The sequence below is a fragment of the Corvus hawaiiensis genome, chromosome 4, assembly GCF_020740725.1.
Source record: "Corvus hawaiiensis isolate bCorHaw1 chromosome 4, bCorHaw1.pri.cur, whole genome shotgun sequence".
Classification (NCBI taxonomy): Eukaryota; Metazoa; Chordata; class Aves; order Passeriformes; family Corvidae; genus Corvus; species Corvus hawaiiensis.
Genome location: NC_063216.1, coordinates 47258581 through 47286122, shown reverse-complemented (window position 1 = coordinate 47286122; position 27542 = coordinate 47258581). Strand labels below are relative to the sequence as shown.

Below are 27542 nucleotides of genomic sequence, written 5' to 3'. Positions count from 1 at the left end.
TATGCTGCTGGAAAGCAGCCTAATTTATCTGCAGTTTCCAGGAGAAAATCTTCTTGTATAATGCACCAGGACAGATCCTGGTTCAAAAATAAAAGGCTACAATGTCTTACGTAAATCTGGGGGTTGAGTGAAGAAAGGGCAGCGATCTGGAGGTCATAAATATTCTGGCTATGCTCACTCCATATGCTCTCAAGTTCAACTATAAATAGCCTTCAAATAGCTACACACTTCAAGAAAGTTGAGTAACTCAGCTTTCACTTTGTAATGTGAGGGTAAAAGTCTAATAAAGCCACAGAAGGGCAGAGGAAAAGAGCTGCTGAAGCCATGTAGACATCTGCTGAAAGGGTCCTAGCTGTGAATTTCCATAGAGAGAACCAGCTGGCTTTAACACAGACAAAGAAATGAGAAAGTACAAGGCCAGCCAGAACAAGGTCAGCTCTGTGTGGGGAGCAAGCAAAGCAGGTAACACTGACATGAGTAGTCTATAAAAGGCAGAAAGGAACAGCCACATACACCTCTGCCTCCACACATCTAATTCGCACCAAATTCTACAGCCAGTTATGACTTTAGACTATTTTCTTTTTACATATCAATACAAGTTTTACATATTTATATGTTTGGGATCAAAAGTACTGAAAACAGAAGCTGGGTCATCTGCCACCCCTTTCTGGCCAATTTATTAGTAAACTTTATTGTCTTTGAAATACATTTTCAAGCAAAAACTACTGATGTGCTCGACCCTACCTGTAGCCTGCTGGTTCCCTCTTTTGAAAATTTTTGTGTTCCTTCCAGCTGCTGGCACTGCCTACACAAACTATTATTCCTGGGCATCCCAGGTAGCAGCAGCTGAATTTGGACACAACCACCAGACCTTACTGTGCCAGAGTTGCTTCTATCATACGGCCCTTGGAACAGCTCTCACTGAGTTCTCAATGTGGCAATGAAAAGGACTTTGTCATCTGTTTGGATTCATGCACAAGTGCCATCCATCACTTCAGAAATCGCTCTTCCCACACCCTAAAATTACAATTTTGGATAGAGACGGAATTGTAAATAAATATCCCAAGAACACTCAAAAGAGAAGCTGACTCTTTTCCCCTTCCATGACATCAAGGCAGGTGAGCCACAGTAGTAAGCAGGAAAAGAATCTAATCAACATTAGCTTCTTCTTGGTCATTCATACTAGCATGCTACTTGTCTTTCGACAGTTACATCTAAAAGTCCTCAAAACACCCAAACAAACAAAAAAAAAAAAAAAAAAAAAAAAAAAAAAAAAAAAAAAACCACCCCACATTATATCTTAGTTCTTCTTCAAGGACATTACCAAAAAATCTCAATTTCAATAAACTCTTAGTAATCACAGCCCATTTATTTTGAAAATAAAACTTTTTTAAAATGAACAGTCTTCTCTTCCAAGCAATCAAAGAAAAGCAGATTATGAAATCTAGTATTTGATCCATTTTGCACAGGCATGGTTCAGAAAACATTTATGCTTAGGCCACAGATCCATACATACACCACTTCCTCTCAGAAGTCTCTAGATGAGGCAAGCTCATTGATCTAAGATTTTGTGGATTTGAAGTTTTTGAAGGGCAGCCAAAACTTTCACATCATTTTTCTGCTCTTTCCAGAACTTGAGGTCTCGCTTCATTTTCCTAAAATATTTAGATGTATTTACATTGTAAACAACATTATGCTGAGAAGTATGAAGTGGGAAAGGTCAAAAGAAGAAAGGCATCTTTAACATTTTGTTTTGTATTTCAAGTTAACCATTGAGGGCAGATTTTATTCTAAAAATAACTCTTGAGGTCTGTACTGAAAAACAATGTGGGTTCACTTTGTTTGTTTGTTTGTATGTTTTTTTAAATGTTGTCACATTCCTCTATCTGGCACTATTTGAAGATGCACAAGTTCAATTGCTTGGCCCCTATGTTTACTGTAAAACACTTTCAGATAATACGGGGATGACCTTTCTCCACAGAACTGCCATCTCATGAACACTGTCTCTCCCTAAGGCCTTTGAAGGTCACACCCTAACTGAATCTAATTGACTGCTAAAGATCCTGAAAGCACTTACTCAGCTTCAGACAGAGCACAAGAGCTGCACACTGCTGAACTACTCATCAGTGTTAGATGTTTACTAAGAATTCAAAGTCTTTTTCCAAGAGTCAGCTACCCCAAGCGGCTTCCAAATGGGGGATGTTGTCTCCCATGTTTTTCTTCAACCTTAATTAGTACCATGTCAGAGAACACATTCCATACCCAACTTCTCTGTTACTGGAGAAATTTCAGTCCTCCAAACTGAAGGGTTGAAAACCAGTACCTTCAGTCCAGACCTAAAAAAAATACAAAGCCTGATTTGTAAATCATCTGCCTACAAGATGAGGGGTTCCAATTTGCATAAGTCATCACAGGCACTCAGTAATGCTCTAGTGCACCTGGTACGAGACGCACAGTATATATCCCCAACAGAGGACAGTAAATTTCCAATATACAGAGTCATCAACAATACAGCAATCTCATGAGATCAAACAGAATGTGCAAAAGGTAAGATTCATAAAAGGACATACTTTTCCTTTAAAATTCAAACACATCAATACAAAATGTCCAGGTCACCATAGATAACTGCATGGCTATGCAAGCTCTCATTTTCCATAACTTTGAAAATTGCTCTCCAAATTATGATGTCAAAATACAGCATTTTCAATAATTACAAGCAAAGTCACAAAAGCATTCCTCTGTAGAATTTTAAAAAATTCAATGTATATGATGGATCAAAATCTGTTAGTCCTGAACCACAGAAAAATCCGAAAAGTTTGATGACCTGGTTCCAGGACTGGGCAAAGTTTTGCTACATTCAGGAAGGAGCATGGCTAGGACACAGAGATTACTTTATATCACCTCACATCATTTTAGGGAGGGAGCAGGAGGAAGGGTCAGGGAAGTGCTCCCTTCAGGGTTGGCACAGCTTGGAAAAGGGAGTGGCCAGGTATTGCCTATTGTCAGGGGGTTTCTGTGTGAATCATTTATTTCTTGTACCCTCTGTCATTAGTACTGTTACTGCTGCTGTTAGTTTTCTTATCTCACTGCTGTTTCCAGTAAATGTTGTTATTTCAGCCTTTTGTGCCTCCAATTCTCCTCTCCATCGCATCACAGGAGAATGAAGTGAATGAGCAGCACACAGTTTGGAGAGTCCCAGTGGGAGCACTAAATTGGGGAGTACCACTCTGAAACCAAGATATTTGGTCAGCTGTTTTTTTCTGTTCGCAAACCAAGTTTAGATGTATTTACGGACCAACAAAAAATACCTGCAGAAAACTCAGATATGGTCCTTGGGGTAACATGCATGTATCCTGATAGCTTTGTCTCTCATGAGCAGGAAAAGTGATTCAGACTCTGTTTGGACTAGTTAAGGTGAATATTGCTTCAAGGTTGTTTCACTAAGGATTGAAACAGTGAATGTCACAACTCAAAATGCATTGAATTTCAGTCCTTGCACTTAAGAGCCACATCTTTTTATCTCAAGGCTGTAACAGCTCTCTCAAGCATCGGAAGTCCACAGTGATTCTAACCTTGTAGCTGACACAACAGCATCCCCTGTCTAACTAAGCTTTCTAACTAAAGCACAAAGGCAAAGGACCTTCTTGTCACCTGTACTGCATAACAGCTACAGTCACTGAACTAAATAAGCTGAACTAGAAATGCCAACCCATCCTATGTGCAATGAGGATGCAGTTCCTACAACAATTTGTTTAGTGATCGAGACCTAAAAATGTCTTACACCACATTTGGCTAGAAGCCAAAAATTTCAATTAAATGAAATGGGAAAAAAAGAAATTCAACACGCTACTTGCAATCAGCAAACTTCTCTCTCAGGAATGTTTCACACAAGTTTTTGGAGAAAATACCCACTGCAGGTATCATTACAGCAAAGATGCACAAAAACATTATTTAGGCAAAGATTGTTTGAAGATGGGGGTTAGTTTGTCTGAGTAGACTACTTGAGCACAAACCTTACTAATGTTCATCTCCTTTTCCCAGGACTTCATGACAGCCTTTTATGCAAGCTGTACCTCCAGAAAATTTTCAAAACTTTGGCCTGCTTAGTGTAGAGAAGTTTCATACAGATTTGAGAGAGGACTCTTCTGGGCAGATAGATTAGCAAGTAGTTTAAATTTGATTTAACTAGGGAAATTGATTAAAATACAGTGTTGTTTTTTCAGCATATGGGCTGAATTGTATGCACATAATCTTTTTACATGCACAAATGACAGTAAGTTATGCAGGCTGTCTCACAATTTGCACATGCAATCTTAATTTGTGCTCACAGAAAGTTCCCACTTGTAGTTGCAGAACCGCAAATTATAACTGAGGTCAATGGAAGCTCTAAGAACTTCATATCCCTAACACAAAGTACCATGGGCAGGCATCAGCTGAAAATGCTGGACCTGCTGTCCAAAAAATGTTTTCACTGGGGATGATTTGGTTTATTGGCTCTGAGAAAGACATCTTCATTACCCAAGATAAAATCTGCTGTCTCTTCATGTTGAAGTTTCATTCCCATGAACACTAAGCAGTGCTGCTAAGGTAGCCCAGAAGGTCAGATGGACACTACAAAAAAAAAAACAAGTGAGCTCCCCAGAAAGCAGACTTCCTGGTCTACATTTAGAGTGAAAGTAGGATGAAAGTCAAGATTTTAGTGAGAGTTTTTCCAATGCTCTCTTCTGTGCTGCTATGAAAAGGATATAAAATTCTATGTAGAATTAAGTAACGGTAGCAAAATTTCTTTTGGGAAATGATGCTGATGTACTCATTTGGGGAGGCTTGTGAGGAAATGAAAGGTGAAGAAACTCAGAAGAACTTGAAAAGTTCTGTAAGCTCCCTCATTTTTTTATTCTAGAAATGGCAATTGATTATAAATACATCTATATAGCAATCAAAATAAAACCTGCTTAAAGCTAAAAAAGGTAAATATTAAATTTTATGTAAATAGTGACCCCAACTTAATAATGCAATCTGCTTTTTATGAAGAAAGAATTTACTGACTCTTGACAGATATTCACTACAAACACAATATATATGTATGCTGATTAATATGGGTCCTACAAAAGCTGCCACAAAAATAGCCTAAAAATAGGTAAATCAGTTTTATTTTCTGTGCTTTTGTGTTTGCTTACAGCAGGTACTTATGCATGTGTACAAAATGTGAGCTGCTTCCTGAAGATCGTGCACTGTTGCAGCCTTCAAATACTTCTATGCCATCTAAGAGATAGAGAGAGTGGTGGTTTGGAAGTTTGGAAGGCACAGCAGACATATTTCGCTTTGCACAAGCACTGTTTGTACTTGTTATCGTGAAATGAATGCATTTGCACAAACTCAGAAAAAAAAAGACCCAAAGCAGATACAGCACTGCCTGGTTGCTAACCATCAGATACCTTATTTTAAAGCTGTTCTCATACAGCTCAAGGGAATTCTAGCCATATGCAGGCTCACGGCTCAGTCAAAACCTGGTCCAATATGTAATGATGCTTTGAACCAGGGCTGAAAAAAGTTCATCCCTCATTCATTTTTACCTAAATAGCACTCACCATCAGTGCAGCTGTACAAAATGCAGATGCTAATTCTTTCTATTATAGACAGGCCCTGGGGTTTTAAACTGCATCCATCAATATATGTATGTCTATCCACTCTAATATTTAAAGACAGGTCATTAGTTTTGAAGCTTGCAATTACAGTTGTCGTAACATACCACAAATAATGTACCAGAATTTTTAAATTTGTATAAGCATTCTAAAATCAAATTTAAAAAACCTTTTTTTTTTTTGAAGGGGACATGTATAGAAGAATGGAGCTAAGTACATAAGAAGGATAATGTTTATTCACTGAGAGAATTCTAATCCTCAAATTCCTGCAGGAGCTCACAATTTCACCTGACATAAAACATTTTGTGTCTGTATTACAATAGCATGAGAAACCTTTTTTTTTAAAAATGTTATATATTTGGTTATTTGCATAATTTCTTGCAATTAAAATAACTCTTCACAAAATGGCATTTAGGATCTTTCCGACCATAATTAACATTTTTGCCTGGTTTGCAATTAATTAGTAAGTTAGAAAACAGCATTACTCAATACTGCCTGGACATTTCATCTCTAATTAGTCAGATATTGATGTTCTGCTAATAGAAGTGTCCTGCAAAAAAATACTTCACAAATATAACTATTGGAGGAATCAAGGCAGGTTCTTCCTAAGAGCCTTGAAGAACCTCAGCAAATAAAAATACAGTCAAAAATTACTTTGCAGCAACTGAGAAGAGAGTAATTCTGCAGAAGACAAAAAAAGGGGAATATGGGGAGGATACATTGCCTAATCATGTCAATATTGGGGCCCAAGCTTTTTGTTTACTAAATGAGTTCAGCTGTTGCTGTCTACACTAAGAATCACTTCACCACACAAATGATAAGCAGAAGTACTTCTTCTGTATAAAATTCTCTGTAATTCTGTAGTGAAGTGTTTAAGAATCTAAGAAGTAGCAAAGCATATGTATTCTTTATATTACTTACTCCCATTAGACAAAGGAAGGAGAGTTGCTTTGTTTCATGTTGGTCATTTTTTCTGTTCCATAGATTGATGCTATCCAGTGCCAATGAGCACAGTGGGAGTTTGGGGACTGATGCCAGTAGACCTGTATTCTACAAAGAGCCAAAACTAGAGAAGCTTAATGAATCACAGTCAAGTTGCTCATTAGAAAATCAAAACCCCAAAAGAAATCCTTGTTAACATTCTCAGTATTTTGATAAAACACAAGTAGATGTCAGAAATTATATACCTCCCACTCCTCATAGGCCAAGACACACGGACCACTGACTTAGAGCTGTACACTTAATGACAGGCAGATGCAGTGAGGACTGAGGACTGAAAGGCATCAGTCTTGCAAGTGAACCAAAGCAAAGGACAGAAAAATGTTTTGTTTTACCATTGTTCAGCACCTCATTCCTGAAAGGTCATGCTAAGTGCCACTGTCACAAAAATACTTAACACAGAATATACCTCTTTCAGGACTCCGCATTTGGTTTATTGCTGTGAAACTCTGTAAGTAGATTTCTACGCACATTCAGTATATGGTTATTCATTCTTGTGGAAACTTTTTCTCTCATTTCCTGCTGTTAGATCATAGTTCAGTAAATGCTTGTTCTGGAATTAACTATCCTTCTAGATGATGGTCTCAGCAACAAATCCTGATCTGAGAAATAAAATTTAATTGATGTCATGCTCCTTATAAACTAGAAGAAAAGCTGGAATCACCCTTTCCAGACTGACTTATAAAAGCCGATTATTTCTTTCTTATTATTACATATATGTATAATATGTGTAACATATTATATATTATTATTTTATTATTAAGAGTCTCTGATTATTTGTTTCTCTTAGAATTATCAGAAACATTAAATCTAGCTTAAACAGTTTGATTACCAGGCTCATAACTTGTAAGATATTCCAGACCTCAGCTTAATATCCAGACTTTCAAGGGGGTAACAGAGGGCTTTTTCACACATTAGGATTTTGTATTAGACTACAGCACTGAACAACAGACAAAAATGAAATGAAAATAAAAGTTTTAGTAGAAATTTCCTCCAACGTTAATTAATTTCATAATTGTTTTATATGATGCTACTATTCTTTCTGTTTTCTCTCAGTAACAGAGGTACCAATATGTTCAAGATTATGGCACCTAAATTTAGGCATTGAAATATAAGTACTCAGTTCAGTTAACTAAATCACAGAATCATTACGGTTTGAAAAGACCTCCAAGATCAAGTCCAACCTTTGTCCGATCACCACCTTATCCAATAAACCACAGCACTGTCATGTCCAGTCATTTCTTGAAGACCTCCAGAGATGGTATTCCCCCACCTTACTGGGCAGCCTGTTCCAGTGCTTAACTAACATTTCCATGAAAAATTTTTTCCTCATGTCCAACCTGAACCTCCCCTGATGCAGCTAGAGGCTCTGTCCTCTCATCCTCTCACAAGTTGCCTGTGAGAAGAAGCTGACGCCCACCAGGGTACAACCTCCTCTCAGGCAGTTGTCAAGAGTGATACAGTCTCCCCTGAACCTCCTCTTCTCCAGGTTAAACGCCTCCAGCTCCCTCAGCTACTCCTCATATGCCTTGTGCTCCAGACCATCACCAGTTTCATTGCCCATCACACCAATATCCTTCTTGTTGTGAGGGGCCCACATCTGGACACAGTCCTCAAGTTGCTGCTTCACCCATGCTGAGTAGAGAGGGAAACATGATGTCTGACATGTTATTGATCTGGTACATTGTTATAAACTCCATCCAAGTATCTTAAATATTTTGCCACATTTAAAATGTTCACTACAAATAGTTAAAATGCTACCTTTAAGGCAAGTTATTCAACTTAACCAACTTGCTGTGATTTGAAGTACAATTTAGTTGATCCAACATAGATACCGTGTTAAAGCAAGCAGAATCACTTTCTAGGTCTATTGATAAGCAACAGGATTCAAGTGCCCAAACATAACCATCTAGGGCCAATTGAGATGCCCAAGAGAAGGGATCAGCAGATGTCATGCAAGCTATTTTGCATCTGATTCAGATACGGTTCTGCAACCATCTGAGGCAGCACTTGGAGGCCAGACAAGATGCTCTGGAAAGTTTTAAATTATGTTATGCATCTGAACCCTACCCTGGATGTCACTTGACTATGAAGCTAAAGCACCTACCTCTCATGTAGGCAATTGCAATTGGACGTCTATTTTAGGTGTCAATCTTAAGCTGAATCCTGCCTCTAATGCCCTTTTTGGTAGATTATGACCAAATTTCCAATGCCTAAAGCCAAGCAGCACTGGAATCTTCTTTAAACTTCACAAAGCAGCAACAATGTGACATACAAAGTGTTTTACTCTTTGCCGAACACTGAAGTCTCTAAAGAAGGAGTTTCTTTTACCATTAAAATAAGATACTGTAATTTCAAATGTAGCTTTGCAAAGGTTCATTATCTGACAACAAAATAAATCACAATTAAAGGTGTATTCCCTTTTAATCTTGTGTAGCTTCTGTTTTTTGGGAGTTTTTGAAAAAGAGAGGGAGATGTCAAAAAAGGTGTTCTTTTCAAGTTCTGTATGCTGGCCAAGGAATTTTATTTGATGATGCGCCATTATTACTCTTCTCCAAATACCAGGAGGTTTAATAAATTTTTGAGCAGAGGCTTCAAGATTAAAAAGAATAACTTCAAAAAAAAAATTACTACCATATGTTTGAACAGGCAAAGAAACATAATACTATGAGACCTATGAGACTGCTATGTCTAGCTGTATCATTCCAAGTCACAAAATTTAATTGCTGGAAAAAGATATTCAGGCCAATCAAGTAACACAAGGGGGTGGTAAAACACAATTGTAGCTGTTATCCAGCTTCTGGATTTGATAATATCAGTGAAAAGGTAAATTCCAACCACAAGTTTTATTAGTGCTGAAAATGCTGAAAGGTGGCTCCACCTTCACCTTTTCAGTCAAAATCAACCACCCAAAGAGCTGTTATTATATGAGATTCTCAGAGTGAATTTCAGAGTATCTGCAATGGTTATGCGAAGGGCTCGACTTTCTTTTCTCTGACAGATCTAGGCCATCTGAGCAGGTTTTAAACCTCCTTCATCACCTTTGAGACTGAAATTAAAAGGGAGATGTGCAGTACCCAGTCGGAAAGCTTTATAGTATTGTAGGCTAGCAGAGAAACTGAACACATGAAGTTAACCATGAAGGGATATGATGCTATTTTAAAAACCACTTTTAATGATTGTAGTGTGTTGCTCAAGTCCTTTAGCTTTTTTCTGAAAAAGCTACTGTGTTACGCAGATCTTTGAGCAACTGCAGAAGTCAAACCAACCCAGGGTACCCATGAAGAGGTAAGCTGAAGAGTAAGATAGAAAGAAGAGACTGCATTTTAAAATCCATTTTATATTTGCTATATTTGATTATTAATATTAAAAATAACTTTGGATTTAAAATGTTTCTGTCTGTTTTATTCAACCCTGACCACAAGTCAGTTAGACTCATCAAGGAAGCCTGGTGCTCAAAGTCAGTGGAATGGCAAAATGTTAGCTATGCTCAAAGACAGATAAAGGACTAGGGGCTTGAAAGCACTCAGAGGTATGAGGAAGTGCCCTCAAATGGCGAAGAAAGGGAAAAAATTAGACCTAGTTCAGGAACCATTACAAGCTCACTGCATATTATACTGGCAAATTAAAACCCTCACAGAAAATTACTACTATAACTTATTATGCTGGTAAAAAGAAAACCAAGGAGTTATCCTCCTTTATTACACCACTACTTAATGCAACTGGCATTTATTCATTGGAGTGAGTGGTATTCAACTCAGAGATCCAATTTTTGTAGAAGAATATATTTGTAGGTATATAGAAGTTCCTAATTGTTAGTATGTTGCTACTAATCAAAGACTTCATTTCATTCAACAACAATTTAAAAAAAAAAAAAAAAACCCTGCCAAAAAAAATCTAGTAGAACAATAGATTTGGTTTCATTTTTCAAAGGGAGTGTTTCTTGGGTAGACCCCTAAGTTAAAGATTGTTTAAATTAAAAAAAGGAAGGACATGGACATTCTCCTGTTCCCCAGTTATGGTTTTGTTTTCTTCAATGCTAGAAAGCATTTACAATAGTTAAAAATGAAAAGGCCTCACAAACCAGGCTTCCATAGAAAGTCATAGGCAGACATGCTTTTCTACAATGCATGGTTAGACACTTCTGGGAAACACTAATAAAATGCCTTCCAAAAATATGAAAAGAGTGTAAAATAAAAATAGAACAGAAGGCAGAGGCCAGGTACAGTTTCTTTCCTCCAAAGTGGAAACAACTATTCAATGCCTGGACAAATTAGCATTATATAAGTCCTCCTGTAATGGTGCTTTGTGAAACACTGTCTGCCACTAACCAACAGAAAGAATATGACAAAGCATTCATTGAAGTACAAAGAAGTACTTTTCTTACATTGTCATTTCCTTCTTTTGTTAGATTGTATTCCCACTTGTTCTCTGACTCTGGCCATTACTGAAGTACCTTAACAGGAAACTTCTCCTTCACAAAAGAGATCTAATGGATAAAACTGAAAGTCTTTACCAAGACCAGACTTACTGGAGAACCTCAGCAACAGCTGATAAAAACAAATCAGAGAAATTGCTTGTCCACTATACTATTTCCTTTTCCAGTGGGCTCCAGTCATTTATTTCACGGGCAATGAATTAAGTTCAAGAATTCCCCTGATCTGAGGGGAAAGAAGAAACGAAAGCAAACAATGATTTTCGAACAATAATTTCTATCAGAAGCAATCATATTGTGGGAACCAACATATCATTATATAGAGAGTTCCACCATCCATTTACACATAGTCCAATACCTGAAAACGTTACAGCAGGTCTGATGCACTCTTTGGCAAAGACCAACTAAAAAATGTTAATTAGCCAACAAATAACAACCCCCAAAGTGGAAGAACAGAGAAAGATGTACCTTTAAATCTTTCCAATGTCTCACCACTATGATGATCGTCACTGTGGGTCTGAACTCCACAGCCCACTGCTGAGTTAGGAGCATATTGTATATACAGCAAAACTATGTATGTTTATCTCATGGTTTCTGTTGATAATGTAGACTGATATACACTAATTTTCTGACTGTCACATAGCTCTTCATATACAGTCAGTACATAATGTGTTAAGGACTGTTATATGTATGGGGATGTAAATGCATTTTACATGCAAAGACAAGCACCAGCTGTAAATAAAAAGAAGGATAATTATATCTGTGGAGAGACAATAACTTAAAGTCATAATGGCTTGGTCAGTAAATGGAAAAATATTCTTTTCAGGTGTTAGATAAAAGTTATACAGATCTTCTGGTCAAGACCAGAATACACACAAAAATTAGAAGAACTGGACAGCTACAAATTGTCTCTCCAGGAAGGAGGCCATGAATTACCAACAGTTGCTTAGGACACTAAAAGAAAGACACAGAGACAGAAATATGCAGCTCAGAATAGCTGTGGACATAGCATGAAATCATAGCTTCTCACTTTTTCCAGTAAAACAATAAAGTTTAGGTAGGATTTGGTATACACAGACTATTTTATCTCTTTGTTTAATGGGTAGGAAGTTCAGGAGAGTGAAAAATATTTTGCTTTAAAAATCTGGCTTTGAATCACCTGAATCATTCACTAGTGAGAAATATTTCATTATTTCAGCTGACAGAACTAGGCCTGTCGTGTTACTATGATAAGAAACCAGAAAAGATTGCAACTGAACTGAAGCAGTGGTGAACCAAAAAGTTCCAGAGAAATGAGGGGAGAAGTAAAGCTATCTGCTTGACTACTTACTCACCTGTATATATTAGCTACTTACTCAAACAGGGGTGCAAAGGTGCATAAGGCATGTGTAAATTGTGATCTTACAGTATCCAAGACAGAAAGGAATACACATCATACCCTTCAGCTATCAAGGTGACAAGGATTCTACATAATACGAAAACTTCTCAGCACATTTTTCAATCATTTGTATCTTACATTCATTTTGAATCTGCATTTAGCATCTATGGATTCAGAGAAAGGAAACTTTCTGGCAGGAACATTTTCAATATTGTTCCCACAAAATAACTGTGAGAATGAAGTATGAGCTCCAATACACAACCAATGAAGGGAGTCTATTGGAGACTTAGTTTTACAACAGCTGGGACATTTCTACCAATTTCCATGGCAGAGTCATGGATAGGTTTTCCTCCTGTTAATCATTTCCATATTTTGCTAAAGTGGAACTCTAAGTAGCAGAAAAACAAAAATATTAGAATTCATGGAAAGGTTATTAGGATTTACCACAAGGTGATCCTTTGGCAGGTTGCATATACATTTTCTTTGTATCTATTAACTAGATATAATTAACCATAATGACAAAAACAGGATTATATAGCCTGCACTAGTACATATTATTAGATTTAATAAATACACAGATGTAAGGGAACCTGTGAGCCACAAATGTTGAACTCACTCATTCATTTTTACTGAGTCAGCTGCAATTTTGCCAGCTTGTTATTAGACAACCACTTAATTTGAAGAATTATCCTAATAAATGGAATATTGTAGTTACTAAAAGAATATATGAGAATAACATACCAATGCAAAAATGTCCAAAACTTTACAATACATATGGAATATTATTTGTGTTTGTGCTCAGCTTAAGTTTACTCAAAGTATTCTCCTGGGTTAAGAAAGCATATAAACTAATATTTTTTCATTTAGACAAAATAAAAACTAACTACTCAGCCACCCATGTACCTACTTTCATTTTGTGTTTTATTAAAATAGCACATGCAGTAGTCTTGTCTGTATTATTGATGACACCGTGGTGGGTATTGGACTGATATAGGGGTCTCTAGGAGTTTCCAAATACAAATGAATTCTAATGAGATAATCCCTAGTGCATGGAGATGGAGGAATGCTATCTAAATAATGCCACTTCTGTTGCAGAATTGGTTTCAAATTAATTGTTTCTTTCTAAAGCTATAATTATCAGGAGGAATGCTGTTAGTCAGAAAAAAATGAAGTTAAAAAGTGCATAATGTCTAATAGCTCATAAAATAGAAAATACATTGTAAATTTGGGAATCGGGATGATTTGCAGCTAACTGTGAGATGATGGGTCATGCACATGAAAAGTGACTTTTTTGGCAAGAAAGCAATTTGGTAATGCTGACTGTAGTCTGCATTTACTTGACATTCGGGAAGATCATATGACACCAATGCAGATGAGGTGAACAGTGAAGAGAAAAGGAGGGGCAAGGAGAGCTAGAGGAGAAGAAGTTAGGTTATGAGCAGCTGAGGCATAATGAGGAAGGGGAGAATATGAGTGCCATCATTAGGTGTTCAATTTTGAAAGTGGAAATGGGAACAAAAAGGTATCATATTAAAGAGACTTGGAGTATTCAAGCAGCTATAGTGATAGCTCAGTCAACATTTTTCTCACAGAGGGGTTTTATAAAGAGTTCATTTTGTGATTAATTAGCAATTTTTAAATTCCTCTTCCAATGAAGAAACATAGTAACTGTTATGTACTCATTGTTCTGTTTGAAAAGTTTACTTCATTTTTTAAAAACATGGTGTGTATTTACTCAGTGTGAAATATATCTTTATAATAATGCAACAAAACAAAGCAAATCCAAAGAATATTTGAAACACTTAAGAATAATTAAGCAGTCAAAAACCCCTCAAACCTAAAACATTATACCACAGCCTCAAAGGGAAAGAAGCTCAGAATAGCTGATTTAGGCTTAAGTTTTCTCCTAGTACATTTTCCATAAGCAGTGACCCCAACAATTACACAAGCGGATGCAGACAGGATCAGAATGGGAGAAGGCAGCTATGCATTTGCATGTACACAAACAGGTGCATGCCACACCACCCTGCACAAACAGGAGGGCTAAAGCCACCTAAAACCTCACAGAGTCATCTAAAGGCCCAAATGTACAAAGAACTGCAGGTTGTGGGCTCAGAATCACAGGTGATGCAAAAGCAGTATACAAGGGGAAGAAAGTTACCCAGAGTTACATTATTTTATATTGTTAGGCTTTGGTCACAAGCTGATCTATGTGGTAAAACAAAATCTGGAATACAATCATCAAAAACACTTCTATCAATGTACTGGTTTTTGCTGGGATAGAGTTACCTTTCTTAATAGTAGCTCATAAGGTGCTGTGTTTCAGATTTGTGACCTTGAAGTGACAGTGACCATGGATAAGGCCACAACACAGCAGGTACACCCCTGAAGGGGCTGTGGTTCAAGGACAGGGCCACAGCAGAGCAGTGGAGCACACTTCAGAGTGATCATAGCTGTGGATTAGTCCACACTGCAGCAGACATACCCCCAAGGAGGCTGTGGTCTATGGATAAACCCATGCTGGAGCAGTGGCAAGCAGAGAAGTTCACTGCAATGTAAAACTTTATGGCCTGGTCCAGAGGGACCAGGGATGGAGACTGCAATAGATACGCATTTAAATTGCTGTAACCCATGATTCGAGTTGCATGTTGTAGTAAGTACTACAGCAAGAACCATCCAAACCACTTGAGGACAAGCCTTACAAGAACCAGTGCAAGTGCAGCAGTGACCCAACCTGAGCTGGCTTTGGTGCCCACACAACACTCCGGTAACTCCACACAACAACCACCTCTCCTCTCCTGAGTGACCACCATAACAAACAGAATCCAAGTCGGGGACTAAATGAACTCAATGGACATTTTATGGCCATTATACAGTTGCAGATCATAGACTAGAGGAATAACACCTGCATATAGTAGTGAGTGAGAAGGGGAAAGGGGTGGTTAATGACGGTGTATTGGACAATGTGGGACCTAAGCATGATGCAAATTGTAAGAATAAGTGGTAGAGATTGTACAGGGTTTGGCTAGAATAGTGTTAATTTTCTTCACAGCAGCTTTTAAGTTGCTCTGTTTTAGATTTGTGATCAAAACAGTGTTGGTAACAGAGATGTGTTTAGTTACTGCTGAACAATGCTTACACAGCATCAAGGCCTTTTTTCTGTTTCTCACATTGCTCCACCAGTGAAAAGATTGGAGGTGCAGGACTGCTAACCACAAATAGCCAAAAATATATTTCATATCATACGAGGTCATGCTCAGCATATAAAGCTACAGGGAAGAAGCAGGAATGGGCATACATTTGACAAGCCACCACTACACGTGATGCAGCCCTGCTTTTCTGGAGATGGCTGCATCTCTGCCTCCCAATAGGAAGCGCTGAACGAACTCCTTGTTTTGCTTTGCTTGTGTGTGCAGCTTTTGCTTTACCTGTCTTTACCTTAACCCACACGTTTTCTCACTGTTACTGTTCAAATTCTCTTCCTCATCTCACTGAGGAGGAGTGAGCAAGTGGCGGAGTGGGCTGAGCTGCCTGCTGGGGTTTAAACCAGAACAATCATAATGACAATGTTTATAAACAGAAGAATAAAACTCATTGCCATAAAGGAAAAATGAATCTGCATTGGGGAAAAACTCCAAAATTTCCTAAATCAGAAGCTCAACCAGGGTTCATGGCCACTTCTTCATTTGAACATCCATTGCACAAATTGCGACATAATGCCTTCCTTATGAAGGTTTGGACACTTTGGCAGTAATGCATTTTAAATATTACCTTAATTCCAATGCAAGGTTTATCCCTCATGAATCTAGAGTGAACAGAAAAAAGCAGGATCATAATAATGAGAAATGTCAGTGTACTGGCTGATAATACCGTATCTAAATTTATGGCATGTTATGTTAGCATATAAATACAATATTTCTTCTGTCTTGATACCAGTAAGCCCATAAAATTGAACTTACCTCTCTGTATTCGCTGCTGTTACCAAATCTCAAGATAAAACTTCCCATCTTATTTAATAATAGCTTATTTGTTACAACACATAGGTTGAAATTTTTTTACACTAAATTTGCACAGGTAACAGAGTCCAAAGAGAGGCTATAACCCAGAGAGGGTATTCTTCTCTTATGATGGAGCTGAAACAGATCTTTTTTTCTGCAATTAGGCTCAAATATGACCTAATTTCTTGCACAAATACCACAGCCTGATCTACTTAGTCAGAAAGTTATATTTTACTTTGGTGCCACACCAAAAACATCATATTTGAAAATTTACATTATTGTAATGGTAGCCTCTAACACTATAATGCAGAGTACCTGCATACCTGTAGAATCTTTCTGAAATTTACGTGCTGTTACATATTCTCTGTTCTGAATATAATGGGACTGAAGGTGTAGGAGTGGTAAACCACTGACATAAAGCTCAAGTCTTAAACTTATACCCAGAATACAGACACAAATGCAGTTGTCAAAACAGCACCCCGCCTACATGCCTTCAGCACAGATCACTCTAAGCAGTTACCAATATTTACTCAGGTTCACTTCAGAAAAGACTTAAATCACATAATTAATTTGATTGGTCCCATTGAAGCCACACCAGCTTAAATGTCTCACATGATCAGACCTCAAGTTTTCCCTCTCTGCACACAGCATGCACACATCCTAATTTTTCCCAGTGATGATTTTTGGGACTTGGACACTTCTACAGTTCAAACCAAACTAAGACTACTAACTTATCTTAGATAAACCATGCGATAAGCTTCAGATGGTGCCTGCTTTCATCCCTTACTGGAAAAGATCCAAATTTCAAATTATTTACAACATACAAATAGCACAGAAAGATATTAGCTTTCCTCAGAGCCATCGAGCCATTCTGTGTGACGTTGCAGTGTCATTAAACACAATAACACAATAGCCAGTGACAAATTATGGTTGAGCCTAGAACCAAAGGCCAAACATTTCATAAATGGAAATAAACACTGAAAGTCTCAACTGAAAGGGGATCTAGAGTACATAGTTTGACTGCAGTGCTCACAGCTCTCCCAAATGCACAGTCACGAGGCAGAAGGCAGCATCTATCCTAAGACTGCATGACTGCACATCAGAGGCTTTGGCACAGGTTCTCTCATACATGCAGTTTCACATGGTGAGGAAGAAGGCAGGGACAACCTGTAACCAGGAAGACTGTTCTGTACAAAGATGCTCAGACAAGCATGAAAATCCATTTGGTGACCCAAGGGCTGAGCCATACCCTCTACCCCGTCCATGATACAATCTGTCAGAGATGAGGGAGAGCACCTGCTACATAACTGACTGGTTTGTGGCAAGATGGATCAGAGGCCACAGCTATGCCTTATCAATATGTGATGCAGAAACTGCAGTGAGGGAGTAGAAGAAATCCAATATGAGAGTATCACTGCAAATGTGAGAGACTTGTCAGGTCTGTGCTCCTGCCTCTAAAAGAGTTGGTGTGAGACTGCATGTTACTGACAGATTTATTTTAGAAATGTTTTATATCCTGCTTTTAAAAGTGAAAAATAAAGCAAAAGCAGTACACTAAGCAATTGCAGCTTGGTTCTAGTAAGTAAAATAAATATGCAGTACTGCAATACTGCCTCCTTGCATTTCAAGAAAGAAATTGCTTTATTGGATCGAGACAGTGGTCCATCTAGTCCAGTACCTCATCTTCAAATACTGGACCTTAATATAGCAACAGAGGAGGCAAGAAATATTCCACAGAGAGCCCAGCATACAACCATGACTAAAAATTTATCTATTTTAAAAGGGCTTGATATTTACTGACTCACTTATTAATATTTCACTATTCATACAACCAGCTGGTTTGTTGAACTTTGATTGTTCATTATTTACTTGTGAAGTTTGCCAGTGTAAAGCACCTTTTGCAGCATTAGCGTCAATTTGTGATATAGGCATAGAAGATTACCAAACACCCAGGAGTCAAAAAAAGCTCTGTATGCTTTCGCCTAAGTGCTATCCTGTACTGTGGCTTACCCCTTGGCACTGTTAAAGGGATGCTCACAGTTGAGGCGGCTGTGTACAACACTGTCCTGGTGCCGAGAGACCCGTGTTCAAGTTTCCTATTACAAGATCAGCAAGATGTGAAGTGAGGCAACTAGAAAATGCAAGCTATGAACATGGTACAGATTAGAAGGTTTGATAAACTTCAAAGATGAGTGGAAAAAATTTCTAAGTTTTCACACAAGCAATTATATAAGCGATTCTTCCATGCCACAAATCATACAGGAGCTTCTCCTATAAGTGCTTACTTAAGGACTAAGGATTAAATCCATACAAAGCATTTTCCAGTGCTACTTCAAGCAACAGCTACAGCTGCAGTGCATTCTACAAATCACTGTACTAATGTATCCAGACAGTAGAAAAAGCTAAGAAAGCTTTTTTCAGTGACATCATCCCATTTTATCTAACTACTTAGTGTCATGCCATAACTGGTAGTTATGCTAACTACTACAACTAGTAAAGCATAAGGTCTTTACTTTCTCTTTTCTATCTCCAAAGTGTTTTTCAAAAACACATGATATGAATGAAGCTATACAAAGATGCCTTGAATTGTTTATCTTAAAAATGTGACTGTTCTGCACTCATAGTATGAAAAAGTACATTAGGTGGCCATTATTATTTTGTCATGTCTTTTGATAAATAACTTACTATATTTGGCAAACAAGAGTGGCTGGCTTGGGTATATAAAGAAGCAAAGCATAAAGCCCACTATCTTCCCAAGTTCTACCAAGAGCAAAAGGAGATAGCTTTGTAGCTGCCACCAGGAAAAATGAACAACATTACTGCTGATGTTTCCACATTCATTCCTATGTCTGGTGAGTGTTATATATCTGAACTCAGCCATAAGGAGAACTGTTTCGAAGTAAATATTAACAGTTTATAAAACCAAATCACTGAGCCAAACTTCCTGTTGAAATAGCTCTAAGAGTGAGCTTGTGCTTTTTAAAAAATATTTCAAATGTGAAGATGTGCGCTTACAATGGAATCTGTGAAGCTGAGTATACCATGTAATTATTTCCTCATGCTTAAAAAAAAAAAAAAATCAAGCAAAATCCTTTTAAAGTACACTCTTAAATTCAGTGATCTAAGGATAATGGAGCAAATACTCCAGCTGGTTTAAAATGTCAGAGCTGCAATTACTCCAAGGGAGCAATGAAAGTCTACATCAATTGGGGATATCCCTCAACACATAAAAATGGTCATGAACAGGGACAGGTCAGTATTCAGTTCTGCTGGCATAGGACCTTTCTGCTATATTCATCCTTATACAACTTTTGCCTCAATGCCTTCAAAATTCAGCATTTCAAAAGGTAAATGAAAAATGCATTTTCCAATGAAAAGCTATTGCTACCTGAATTACTTGGACATGCAATAGAAAAATGATTAGAGAAAGACATTTAAATGAGATGTTTAAATACAGACTGTAAATATGAGACTGAACATTAATTAATTAGATTTGTAGGGTTTTCCCTTGCTTTAGCCTCTGTATTACCATGCAGTCTTTGTTTACTGCCATTTATCTTCTTTGTTTGATGACATTTGACTAATAAATACATTGATGAATTGCATCTGTAAATGCCATCCATATATCACAAAAATAGGATGTATTCAGTGCTTCTGGCACACTGAAGCTAAAAGATTTTGTTTTATTTGAACTTTCAGTACTTAACAAAGGAAATACTACTGCTCTACTGGATAAATTTCCTGATTTCTATTTTAATTTTCAGTGAACAAACAGCTGCAGAATAATGTGACTTAATGAAGCATTTCTAATAAAATCCTGCAGAAGATAAAACAGGGGCATAGAACTACTTGCTCACTGATAGTTGTATCATTCAGAATAATTTTTCAAGATGGTGATCACATTTCTGTGTAGACGAGTATTAGGTAATGTGATTTTCTGTCTTCTAAGTCAGTGATTTCCTTTAGTGAGATAACTAGTCGGCACTGTTGCATTACTTATTTATAGTAAGCAAAACATACAACATAATAAATGCAACATCTTTCTAGTACATTATTTAGGCTATACACTGGTTGGTAAGTAGCAACACAGACAGCAATAAATTTAAGTGTGAAGATGCTCAGATCTGAAAAACTTCATGGTTACATTTTGCTTACCGAAAACATACTGCCTGTATTTGTAAAGATGTCCTTTATCAAGTCTGTCATCACCTGTGATGAAATTATGAAACTTCTTGGCTGCTACATTTTCCTCTGCCACCACAATTCAGTGTAAAGTATTATTTGCTTTATGTAAATCTAGATAGGGCTCAATGAATCATCACTTTGCAACCTGCCAGTAAAACGATCTCCAGTATCCGTCTGTACACACATCTATTTACATTCATTCAGAACAAGTTTTTCATGTATTCCCCACCAGAACAATTAAGCGCACTACAGGCGTCTACACATAAAGCTGAGATTCCTCACATCATAAGAGCCAGGTAAAAAGGTTACCCCATGTGTCCAGTACAGTAAAAGATACTGGCACCTTAGTCATCATTCTCTGATTAAAACAGCAAGACAGAATCAAGATTTTATCTCAGTCACCCACCACCATCAGTGTATCTAAAATTAATACCACATTTTTGAAGGACCTTCCATGTACAAAAAAAATATGCAGAACCTCTGAGTGGTAAATCTGATTTGCTGCATCAACTAACTGAACAAAGCTTTCCACTGAAATTATGGCACTTAGTTAGTTTACATTTATGAGAATAACTACTCAGAACTGGGACTATGTGAAACAAAACCCACATGGTTTTCAATATTGCCTCAGCAGTATCAGTTCTCTGAAATAAAATATTAATAGTGAAATTTATATTAATTACTACTGTTAATTATACACTCACAATACAATTTAGGCATCAGTACGACAGCATAATTACTGTGAAAAAGTATAATGAAACTTGTAACCTTTGCCACCTCTGATAAAAATACCTTAGTATGCTCTTTCCCAACTTCAGCTAAGCTATCCTCCTAGTACCACTGAACTACTATGTTTCTAGTAGTACCCAACACTAGAGATAAGAATCTTAATTTCTCAATTTGACTTAAATTAGCCCATCAAGTAGCTTTAAAGTGTTAAACGTACAGTAGGCTGAATGCTAAAGTCTGAAACTAGTTGGTAAGACAGAGAAACCAGATAACAATTATCATTTAGTCAATAGTAATTTAAATGTATCCACTGTGGTGCAAAGACCCTACGACCCCGAATCCTTTATAGGGTTTTCAGAGATAGGAGTTGAGTATGTTTATTATTTAAATTGACAGTTCTGCAGGAGTCAAAGCACGGTTCTTTAAACACTGAGCCAGTGTCTGCTGGGGGGGGGGGGGTTGGTAGAACTGAGGTACTTAAAAAAAAATACTAATAAGCTCCAGGCAAAAGCTGGAAAGAGAGAAGTGTAACTACACATATAATTTAAAATGCTTTAAGCAATGATTTTAACTCCCATAGGAATGAAACATACAGAAGACGCATGCATGGCAACTCCTAACAGGGCAGTGCAAGCTCTTGCTCTTTATTCTTTGTATAGATAAGCTGGTGTCCGATCCTACAGCTCCACAGGAATAAAGCAGGTTATTTTAAAACTTTGTCTTGCTACACTATAATTGGGATGGGATAAGGGAAAATCCCTCTCACTGTGGCATACAGAACCTGCAACATGTTTAGTAGGTAAATAAACTCACTGAGATGCAAAGAAACGTGGATAGACAAGGTGTGTTTCATACTATATACCCACAACTTGGAGAGCACTACACATAGAAGGAAACGGAGCCATGAATCTTCCCTTTATCGCTTTGTTGTTATTGTTGTTTTTAGAGGACACATAAAGGGACTCCCCGCTCCTTCAGCCGCTCACTGAAGGCGGCCGATAAAGCGTCCGGGCAGAGTAACCCCCAAGTGCCCGAAGGTCCTGCGAGTTAGCGGCCACCCTTTCCATAAAAGTGGAAAACCAGGTGGGTTCTCCTGCTCCCCCCCGCCTCCCTCTCGGCTCTGCTGAACTGTTCTTTTAAGTAAAATCAAAGAAAATTAAAAGGGAAAACAAAACCCTTGAGGATCGCCCGGCGAAAGGCTGTAGCCGGCTGTGCCAGGTGCCGAGCAGACGGACGGCAAAGCAGCTCCTCTTTGCATTCATCTTCGTCCAACTTTAGGGCAACGGGAGGGTGCAGCCCGCCCTGCAAACCTCACTCCTGGCCCCGCCGCGGCCGCTTGTGCCCGCCGCCCGCGGGGTCTCCACCAACGGCGAAGGGTATCTCCCGGCGGCCCCACCAGCGCCCAGACAGACACACAGACAGACAGACACACGACCCTGGAGCGCTCCGCTCACCTACCTGCAGTCCCGATTCGTGCTAGAAATGCCTAGCGATCGGCCGCCTCCCGTCCGGGGGGAGCTCCAGCCTTACCGCCCGGGCATCGCCGGCACACGCCCCGCGCCCCGCCAGCGCTCGGGGGCATGGAGCGGCGCCGTGCCGCGCTCCGCTCGGCTCCCCTCGGCTCGGCCGGGCTGGGGCAGCAGCCGTCCGCGGGGCCCGGCTCTCTCCCCCCGCCTCTCTGGGAATACACCAGGAATCCGGCTAAGAGATGCTAGAGGAAGGGTGAAGTAACTGAGAATGGAGGGAAGACTTGAAGTGTTTCTTGTGCACGATTTCAGAGTATTAAAAAAAAAAAAAAAAAAAAAAAATTTAAAAGAGGACGAAGTATGGTTGAGCTATTGGAAAAGCAGAGATGGGGAAGTCCTGCAGCCCAGTACGGCTCCGACCCCTACGCCAGCTGCGCGTGGTCCCGATTCAGCCCCGGCGGCAGAAGAAGGAGGAAAAGCCGGCGCGTCCTGCAGCAGTCCCTCCGTTAGAGCATCTCTGATTGGTGTGCCTTCCACACACAGCACGACTTCCCCCTCCTGCTGCCTCCTTCTCTCTTTTGGGAAAAGTAATTGGAGAGCGAGAGCTTCACCTTCAGCAGCAGCAGCAGCCTTCCGCGCCCAGCCTGCGCGCACCGCACCGCACCGCGGAAGGGCGCGGAGACGCCCCGGGCGCCCGGACAGACAGAGGCAGTTCCAAGCGCGCCCTCCGCGGCAGGGGGGAGGGAAGAGGTGGAGGGAGGTGGGGAGAGGGAGAGACGCCCTTCTCCCTCCCCCGTATTTATCCGGCCACTCGCGGATTTCCTCCCCAGCCCTTACGAGGGAGGAGATCCCAGCGGCCGCCGTTCTGTCTGACCGAGGAGCGGGGCTCCGCCGGCAGCGCCCACCGCCGCCACCCCCGCGGCCCGCGCACACCGGGGCTGGGCCGCCTCCCTCCCCCCGCGCTCCGCAGCGCACCTCTCCCTTCTCTCCCCTCTCTCCCCTCCGAGCAGCGGGGCGGGGGTGGAAGTTTACGCACAGGCGCACGTGGCCGGGGAGGTCCCCGTGGACCCCCGGCGGCCCCGCCGTCTCTCCCCCGGGATCCCTGTGCCCCTGGGGCGGGAGGCTGGGGCGCCGGGCGGGGAGGGAGCCGCCGGGCTGGGCTGCGCAGGGCCGGGCAGGGCAGCTGCCCCGCGGAAGGGGGGCCGCGGCTGCCGGAGCAGGGGAAGGGGCAGGAGGGACGCGGCGCCGGCGGCGGCAGCCAAAAACTGGACTGTGTCTCCCTCCAGAGGGAGAAGGGAGTCACGCACGGCAGCTCCGGCAGCGGGAGAGCCGAGGACTCGGCCGGGCCCCTCTTCCCTGGGCGGTGGGATGGCGAGCTTGGTCTGTGTACCTGCGCTCGAGAGGTAGTGAGGAAAGGTAGTACGGGTCAGGTCCCGAAGGTCTTGTTTCTCTTAAGACAGCTTTAAAGATGGGTGGCGAGTCGCAGTCGTCTGCCACGACTATTATTAAGGGAAATGTTGCTGAGTGAAGATAACAAAAAGCAGAGTTTTGTAATTTAATTTGCTGTGTTCTGTGCCGTTTGAAGGGTGGTGCAGATAAGTGGAGGGGAGAGAGCCAAAAAAGGTAAGAAAGAACCCTTGTTTGTTACAGTAATATCAGAATCAAAGTCTCAGTTTTGTCGTGTAATTCTGGTCCACTCCTAGATTAAATGGGGATGAATGCATGCAGCATTGAGAAGTACTAATATACCTGATCATCTGTTGGGGTTTTTTTTAATTCTCCAAGCTAATATAATGACCAGTTCTCAGAAAAGAACCTTTTGCTGAGTCCTTAACTCTTGTCACATCTTACATGGTGTTCATAATCAACTCTGTCAGGAACAGAAGAAGGAAGTTCTCTTCTTCTTGTTGTTCATGCTAGAGTTCTTCCATGCAAGTAAGCATCTGTAGAATGTCTGAATCCTTTTCTTTTTTTTTTTTTTTAAAGCAGATATAGACCTAAATGTACATGCAGTCAGAAAAAACTTTTAAAAAAGGCAAAAGGAAGGTTTAATGTTGACCACCCCGCATGCAGTGATGCAGCTGTAGGATGAAATACAAAGAGGCTGGTATCGAAAGAGCGAGTTAAAAGTAGCCTGGTATGTGACTGTCACAAGCGCTGTTGCAGAAAGCACTGCAGTACACATACATGCCTGGATGCTTACTGCAGCCAAATTAAAAGGCTGCTGGTTGTAAAGACAATATGGTCTTGTCTCATTCATTGGAAGCTGATACAATAACTTCAGAATTTCCATCGTCAGTAACCATGTTTCTAGATTTGCAGAGACCTGAAAGATAATTTAGAGGGAGCTGGAAAAAGCTAAGATTATGCTGCTATCAGCACCACAATTTCAGGAAAATAGATCCAGACTAAGGTGGATCCACAGGGGTGGGATGCTCCTGTCCCACCAATTCCAAATTACCAGGGATCCTGAATACATAGTGGAAAGGGTAATCTTTCCAGCTCCTTGCCTCAGTGTAGGACCACAAGTATTGCTACTGGGTTAGAAGCAGTGAAAGCACACAAAGAATCCAACTACAGCAACTAAAATGCAACTACAGCAGCTGTTGCACTTTAGATGTGGCAAATGCCTTGTTACTATAGGAGCACGTATGTCTCTTTTACCTGCATGTATCATTACACTCCAGTTGACTGCATATTGTAAGACCAGAAGATACTTGGTAGTTTCATATTGGTGTCCTGCTGTTGCAGAAATCGGGTAAACACATCTGAAGACACAGAACTCTTATCATCATGTTAAAACAAACAAGTCCCATGCAACAACCAAAGAAAAAGTAGCAGACAAAGCAGTAAGTAAACTGACCTGTTTTGAAACCCAAGAATTTTGTCTGTGAAAATACTGAAAAATGTTTGTTTACATCATGATGCTGCTGTGCATGAATAGTTCCACATCTCTTTGTTCAACATCTGAAAATCTGAACAAATCTGCAGCACTCACACACAGCTTGTGTGACACCATGCATATGAAAGTATGTGCTGAAAGACATGCTTTCAGAAAGCTCCTCTGCTTGCTTTCACAGTACGCAACACTCCTGGGAAGAACCAAAACGATCTGTTGCACCTATAGAGTGCAGCTGGTTTTACAGATGCTTACTTGGTAAGTCTGACTCATCTCCAAAGGTGCCTTTGTACATGCTGCACATGTACGATATGATAGATTTACCATTTTCTGGAAACACCAGATTGGCAGTCTTTGTCTTGCACAGCCTGTTTTATATCTTTCTGACTGGAAAATCCCCAGCGGAATACTGTGGCCTTAGAACACAATACAGTTATGAACCACAATTATTACATGAATGTTCTCGCTTTATTCCTTCAGCTTGTTTCATTTTTGAGTTAGTGTCTCTTTTTCTTACTTTTCATCAATTTGTAGGGCTCTTCCACATGCTAAAAAACAAGCATAAAACATGAAAATGGTCACTGGCATTTGCAACAGGTGTAGTATTTGGAACAACTTCAGCATTTCCATTTCAAGGTGAACAGCACAGCATAAAAATCAGGAAAGTAAAAACTTGTTTCTGACTAGTTATATGTGGATCTGGTGTGTATATCTTTTAAACACTGATTTTACTCAGAAGCATGCACGTTCTGAGCTGCTAAATAGAAAAAAAGGGAAAATTTATATTTTGATAGCCACATGTAGATTTAGTCTCTAAGACTTGACATCAACATCAGTACTATTCAGTAATGTCTACCAAAAATTTTGCTCCTTCATCTTTCTAAAGAGACTCCTCCCCTCCCACCACTGACCATGCTACTAATCTAAATTAACTGAAAGTGCCAGTTTTGGCACTGCTTTTCATTTTAGCAGTTAGGTTCTTGGCTTCTCATTTTGTGCCTAAAGATTAGGATTTTGGTTGGGTCTTCCAACTATATTAATATTGAGCTTCACATACTAAAATAAGCAGCAGTTCAGACCACACCTGTCACCTGGAATACCTCAGTGTAAGGAGATAAATAGTGACGTAGAGCCTGATGTACAGTGGCATCCTACAGAATTCCTTTATTGCCATCCCATAAAGCTGGGGAGGAGGAAGCAAGGATCTCAAATGTCAGCTGCTGTAAACTATTTGTGGTTCTCATCCTGACACTGTGTGAGCTGAGGCAGCCCAACAGTGCCTACAACTCCCCTTTACAATGTGTGTACAGATACACAGACACACAGTCATGTTTTTATCACAGGTGAGAATCTGGTCCACCAAATTTAGGTTCTTTAAATGCTCTGCTACATTCCAGATGTTCACATACAAAAATAAAACTAATTGACTCCTGAAAAGCTGATGGAAATGAAAAAGCAATGGAGCAAAGTTATTCTGGAGTTCTTTAATAAGTCTCCCACAGGCATTTACTAAATTCATGCTGCTTGTTGCATTTTGAAGGAAAAAAGGTTTTTGACTAGCATGCTGCAATCATCATTGATTTCCACATAAAATGGAAAAACTGACTGCAAAAAAAATAATGGAAGTAACCAGTCTTTCTTTTCTACAACACATAAGTTATGCAGATAAGCACTATAGTTTGGGGGGGTTTTACCATTTAAAACCATTCTCCTAAGATATAAATCAAATGTATGCTTATGCATGCTAACATAAATGCTGCTTACAGAGTAATGACATCTTCCAGAGTGGGGAAACACAAAAACAACAACGA

At 39.7% G+C, this 27542-nt stretch overlaps 1 protein-coding gene across 1 annotated transcript in view; it reads right to left on the bottom strand.

Moving 5' to 3' along the window:
* TAFA2 (TAFA chemokine like family member 2) overlaps positions 1 to 23680 on the bottom strand; it is a 186798-nt gene extending 163118 nt beyond the window's left edge. The window contains exon 1 of the mRNA XM_048301017.1: positions 22825 to 23680. The gene's annotated coding sequence lies outside the window, so the exon portion shown is untranslated. The remainder of the gene's footprint in view (positions 1 to 22824) is intronic.
* Positions 23681 to 27542: the final 3862 nt, after the last annotated feature.